A 7116-nucleotide genomic window follows, 5' to 3' on the forward strand; every position below is an offset into this window, starting at 1 on the left:
GGGTGTGATATAAAGTCAGTTTCAAGATTCTCGAGTTTAATTCCAAAGGTCTGGGGTGGGGGAAAGCTCGACTCTCAAACAATTTGGGGACTGAGCTATCCTGAAAAATAATGAACCAACCATTGAAAATGGTATCTTTAACTATGTGGGGCAATAGATGAATTGTTACTACATTCCAACACTCCCAGTAAGCTTTCACACATGATATGTTGTATGGGGCTTCATTCATACGTGCTCAGAATGGGGTCGCCTGGATGGAACCCACCCTTCGAAGGGTGGTATCTGGTTTAATTGGTAGCTCAACTGACCAATCCCTGAACATGGAGAGCTAGGGGCAAGTCAAAGGTCATGTACTCGCCTTCCTGCTCAGCCAAGAAACAAAGCAGCACATGGTCTGGGATGGTTAGACCCACGGTTTCCCAACCAAGAATCTCTGCTGCAATTCTGCATAGGTATCCCAAAGCAGCAACCTACATTGCTTCATTCTCCACCAATGCAACTCCTGGTCAACGTCCCTTCAGCAGCAAACCTCTCCAATCAGCTCTATGCCCCTATTCTCCCTATTACCCATTCATTCTGCGTCATTCTTCAAAATGTCCACTCCTTGCAAATAAGGTTTTCCCTACCCACTACTTAGTCCTGGATCTGACAGAAACTGCCACTGAGCGCTCAATTGTGTTAAATATATAATGCAAGTTAACTTCAAAGCACTCACATAAATGGATTTAATGTATCCAGTATCTAAGCAAATACTTAATTCTCAATTACTGTACATGAGTTTCAACCCAATACCCTTTGTCAGTTAGAATTGAATAAAGTCATTGCATGTTAATATAGCCAGTTCATAGAATGATACAGCACAGAAGGAGGCCATTTGCCCCATCGTGCCTATACTGGCTTTTTGAAAGAGCTAGCCAATTAGTCCCACTCCCCTGCTCTTTTTCCCTTTCATGTATTTATCCAATTCTCTTTTGAAAGTTATTATTGAATCTGCTTCCACCACACTTTCAGGCAGTGCATTCCAGATCATAACTTGCTGTGCAAAATTTTTCTTCCTCATGTCACCTCTGGTTCTTTTGCCATTACCTTAAATCTGTGTCCTCTTATTATTGACCCTTCTGTCACTGGAAAAAAGTTTCCTTATTTACTCTATCAAAACCATTTATAATTTTGAACACCATTATCAAATCTCCCCTTAACCTTCTCTGCTCTAAGGAGAACAACCCCAGTTTCTCTAGTCTCTCCATGTAACTGAAGTCTTCCATTCTTGGTACCGTTCTAGTATATCTCCTCTCCACCCTCTTGGGCCTTGACATCCTTCCTAAAATGTGGATCCCAGAATTGGCCACAATACTTCAGCTGTGGCTTAGCCAGTGTTTTATAAAGGTTTAACATAACTTCCTTGCTTTTGTACTCTGTGCCTCTATTTATAAAACCAAGGATTCTTCATGCCTTCTTAACAGCCGTCTCAACTGGCCCTGTCACCTTCAAGGACTTGTGTACATACGCCCCTAGATCTCTATTCCTGCACCCCATTTAAAATTGTACCATTTAATTTCATATTGCCTCTCCTCATTCTTCCTACCAAAATGAATCACGTCACGCTTCTCTGCATTAAATTTCATATTCCATGTGTCAGCCTATTTCACCAGTCTGCCTATGTCCTGAAGTCTGTTACTATTCTCCTTTACAAGTTTATTATGTGGTACTTTATCAAACACCTTTTAAAAGTTCAAAGACACATCAACCGCAATACCCTCATCAACCTTCTCCATTACTTCATCAAAGAACTCAATCAAATTAGTCAAAAGCGATTTGCGGTTAGCAAATCTGTGCTGACTTTCATTTATTAACCCATATTTTTCCATGTGCCAAATAATTTTGTCCTGGATTATTGTCTCAGTTACATCTCAACAGAGTGAATGTTAGAGAAAACTAATGAAATATTTGCAAACTGAGATTTTATTTTTATTCTTTTTGGTCCTCCGTATTATGATTGAGGATAGCTGAAGAATGGGCTATATGCCAAAATTGGGAAGTCCTGCCAGGCAACTGGTCTGCAGGTACCCAAGCCTACATAACTAGTAGGTCATTGGGTTCTGCTACAGCCAATGAGCCCTGGAAGCAAAATACCTTCTATCATAGCAGCCAGTGAGAATCCATCTCCTTTAGGTGGTAACCAATGGCAGATGAATCAAAATAATATTTTGGTGCTGTACTGCTCCATCATCTCTCACCATCAGAACAGATGCTTTCCTCATATGTGGATGGAGCTGATATGGAGAACAGATGGGCGAGGTCGCAACCTCCTCACTACAGTCCATCTGGCATATCAACAAGATTGAAACTCTGCCCACTGTAATTGGCACTGTCACAATTACAAAGCCTTTAAACTCTTCCATGAGTGTCTGGCACAATACAGCCGTTGTCCTCTACAGTGTAATGATCCAAGAAGTACATTATTTTCAGACTGCTTTTGTCAAGGTTCCACATCTATGGAACGGTGCTGGTGGAAGCATATTCCTGATCAGCAGTGGTGACACAAATATTATCTTTCTCATGATTCAACAATCCTTTCTTGCACTGCTCACTCACCAATAACTCCCACTTAATTGGTAAAGCAGCTTCCGTGTTCTGCACCTGTCTTGAAGCTTTTTTTAAACAATCTTCAACCACTTCCTAGCACAAGTTTTTCAAGCACCAACCTCTTCCACTGATGTTGTAGGTAATACTAACTCCCCTTTTAATTGCCTAGTGGACTATCTTGAACACTGACTAGCTCTTGATAAACTTTTCCATTGAGCCCAGAAACAAGTTACCCATTTGACTGCTAACTAACTTGAATGCTATCAAACAAAGTGCAACAATTCAACTGGACAGCATATGTCTCCCTTGCAGGCAGTTTGGCACTTGTTCCATTAGGACAGGCTAGTTTCACAACATAGGAAGATAGGAACAGGTGTAGGCCATTTAGCCCCACAAGCCTGTTCCGCCATTCAATGAGATCATGACTGATCTGTGACCTAATTCCATATACCCGTCTTAGCCCCATATCCCTTAATACCTTTAGTTAACAAAAATCTATCAATCTCAGATTTAAAATTAACAATTGAGCTCGCATCAACTGCCGTTTGCGGAAGAGAATTCCAAACTTCTACCACCCTTTGCATATAGAAGTGTTTCCTAACTTCACTCCTGAAAGTCCTGGCTCTAATTTTTAGGCTATGTCTCCTAGTCCTAGACTCCCCAACCAGTGGAAATAGTTTCTGTCTATCTACCCTATAAGTTCCCCTTAATATCTTAAAAACTTCAATCAAATCACCCCTTAATCTTCTAAATTCCATGGAATACAACCCTAGTTTATGTAATCTCGCCTCTTGGTTTAACCCTTGGAGTCCAGATATCATTCTAGTAAATCTATGCTGCATTCCCTCCCAGGCCAATATAGCATCCATACTGTTATGTCTGCTCTGTGCTTCTGCCCCTTTCACTGTAATCAGGATAGTGCCCCTCGATCCCTGTTGCTGAGCCCAGCAATGCTGATGCTGCAGTGACTCCTGGAACCACGGATGATTCAGGTTGCTGTCTTTTTCCAAGACCAAAACTAAACAGTGAGCTTGACAGGTGGGATTATGGGTTGAGTTCTGATTTTATCTTCTGATGAAAATTAATTAAATATTAATCACCTCCAAAGATGCACACAAAAGTATTTGGAAAAATGAACTATACATTAAAAACACTTTTGGTGTCTCGTTTGCCTTTTAGAAATTCCCAGATGGTCCACTCAAAGACAGGTAACAGTTCAATTTTATGGCCAGTTTGGCCACCATTTTGGAGATAGTAAATGCCATTTGTGACTGGGTCCCACTGCACGTAATGCTTGTTATACTCGCATTGGTGTAGAGCTTTTACATGATGTTAAAGTCATACATTTCTTAAAAGCCCAGTATGACCAGATTTTATAGACTTTTTTCATAATGGACAACATCCATATTCATTGTGATGCTAATATGTGCTAAATTAAACTTCAATTTTGGAGGGTTTTTAAAAATGTAATATTTGCTCTTTTGGAACATTATGAAAGTCAATATGAAGGATAAGGAACAGAAAAGAACATCAGTTCTGTTTGAAAATTGCAGACAGCAGATGCAGACGTCTAATGATTCTTAGAGAAAAACACTTAAAAGGGGGTAAATTCAAAACTAATCTGCGGAAACAATATTTCAGTGAGTGAGCGGTCAATCTATGGAACAGAATCCCTAGGGAGATGGTGGAAGCAGTTGATATTCATTCATTCAAATGTAAATTAGATAGATTTATTTCAGAAAATATTTTAGGGTGCAGTATATGAGTAATTTGAGACATGACATGTGGTAAGTGTAGCACGCTTGGGAGGAAAGAAGTGACTTTGGACCTAAAGGTTTCCTCGTGTCATTTCTGGGTCTAACTTATAGAGATTGATTGCTGTGATTAGTCAACAAATCCATTATCGTTGTGTCATGTGATCATCAGGATGATAGAAGGTGAACTAGATGGACCTTGGTCTTTTTCCGTCCAGCTGTTCGTATGGTCCTAAAAAAAAAGCTGGCTAATAGAGAGAATATGACCTGTCTGTTGAGTTAGAATACAAGTTAAGAAAGAAACTCTTGAGGATAGGTATTATGATTGATAAATACTAACCTCTTGATATATCCCAGTCAGTTATTTCAGTTATTTCTATATCCATTAGATAATATTTAATTATTCACATTTACAGGCCTGCTCGTTTTTATGCCTGTAAGAATGGGAATTGAATGTGCTAAGGTGGTGTCGGCTGAGGGCATCTCCCTGCAGCTTGTTTTATTTTTATCACAGATGTCAGGATGATTGGCAAAAACTTGAACAAAGTTGTGAAATAAAAGGAAAGTTCAGTATTGGTCAGAGAACAAACCATACTCAGTGACACTGCTGATAGGGAGCAGCTGTTCTTCAAATGTTCTTGATGTAGCAGAGGAGCCTTTTAAATGGCAAACATTTGACATGTAAATTAATCTTAAAAATACCAACTACTTGGAATTAATCTAGAGTAAGCACCTATCATTGATAGTGCCTAGCATATAGTTTCCTTTTGCTAACTTAGAAGTTTCTTTATTCAAACCTCCTCTTTTCCCTTAAATAAGCATCAGGCTGGCAGATTTCTACACAGTTATTGTCCATGATCAGAACTTATTAATTGGAATTCTGATATCAGGACTTCCTGCGTTAGCATACTCTTCTTCAAGCTTCCCTACTGCGTTGGCTGAAGAACTTGTTTTGTGGCAAAGTAGGTCGGCATATGGCTAGACAGGAATTATTTTGATTTTGATGATTCCCATGAGACAAAATATTCTTGGAGATCTCATTTTAAATTGCTTGACTTAAGCAAATTAGTTAGACTTGAATAGGGATTTGAAAGGGCAAATGATATAATTAGTGAAACTAGAATGTTATTTAATGGGGGGATAAAACCATCCGCAGCCATTTTATAGTTTACAAATAAATCTGAAAATGCACATTTTTTTTGCAATCCTATGCTTAATTCCCAATACTTTTTCACCAGAATATTGAAACCTGGTTGCATTTCACCTTGCTTTTTGCAGCACTTAGTTTATAAAGGCAGAAAAGAGGAAATAAATTGGCATACTCTACGCAGCTTTTTGTGGACCATCAATCGTCCCACGATAGGGTTCTTTTGTCAGATTAAAACCGTATCGTGGGATGGCAGTTTTTAGAGTGTAAATTAAAATCAATATAAGAAATAGCAGCACGAGTAGGCCATATGGCCCCTCGAGCCTGCTCCGCCATTCAATTAGATCATGGCTGATCTTCAACCTCGACTCCACTTTCCCCCATATCCCTAGATTTCCCAAGAGTCCAAATATCTATTGATCTCAGTCTTGAATATACTTAAGGATTGAGCATCCACAGTCCTCTGGGGTAGAGAATTCTAAATATTCACTACCCTCTGATTGAAGAAATTCTTCCTCATCTCAGTCCTAAATGTCCGACCCCTTGTCCTGTGACTATGTCCCCTAGTTCTAGACTCTCCAGCCAGGGGAAACTTCCTCTGAGCATCCACCCTGTCAAGCCCTCTTAGAATCAAAACTGCACACAGTACTCCAGGTGTGGCTTCACCAAAGCCCTGTACAATTGCAGCAAGACTTCCTTACCCTTGTACTCCAACCCCCTTGCAAAAAAGGCCAAAATAACATTTGCCTTCCTAATTGCTTGCTGTGCCTGCATGTTAACTTTCTGTGTATCATGTACAAGGACACCTAAATCCCTCTGAACACCAACATTTAATAGTTTCTCACCATTTAAAAAAATCCTGTTTTTCTATTTTTCCTACCAAAGTGAATAACCTCACATTTCCCCACATTATACTCCATCTGCCACTTGTCCTCTCACTTAACCTGTCGATATCCCTTTGCAGACTCTTTGTGTCCTCCTCACAGCTTACTTTCCCACCTAGCTTTGTATCGTCAGTAAACTTGGATACGTTGCACTTGGTCCCTTCATCTAAGTCATTAATACAGAATGTAAATAGCTGAGGCCCAAGCTCTGATCCTTCCGGCACCCCACCAGTTATAGCCAGCCAACCTGAAAATGCCCCATTCATTCCTATCTCTGTTTCTTGTCCGTTAACCAATCCTCTATCCCCAATGCCATGAGCCCTTATCTTGTGTAACAACCTTTTATGTGGCACCTTATCGAATGCCTTTTGTAAATCCAAATATACTACATCCATTGGTTCCCCTTTATCCACCCTGCTATTTACATCCTGAAAAAACTCTTAATAGATTTGTTAAACACAATTTCCCTTTCATAAAACCATGCTGACTAATCATGTTATGATTTTCTAAATGCCCTGTTACCACTTCCTTAATAATGCATTCCAGCATTTTTCCGACGACCGATGTCAGGCTAACTGGCCTGTAGTTTCCTGTTTTCTCTCTCTCTCCTTTCTTGAATAGTGGGGTTACATTTGTTACCTTCCAATCCATTGGGACTGCTCTAGAATCTAAGGAATTTTGGAAGATCACAACCAATGCATCCACTATACAAACAATGTAATTGATCAAATTTGAAAAGTTTGCA

The sequence above is a fragment of the Heptranchias perlo genome, chromosome 21, assembly GCF_035084215.1.
Source record: "Heptranchias perlo isolate sHepPer1 chromosome 21, sHepPer1.hap1, whole genome shotgun sequence".
NCBI classification, from domain to species: domain Eukaryota; kingdom Metazoa; phylum Chordata; class Chondrichthyes; order Hexanchiformes; family Hexanchidae; genus Heptranchias; species Heptranchias perlo.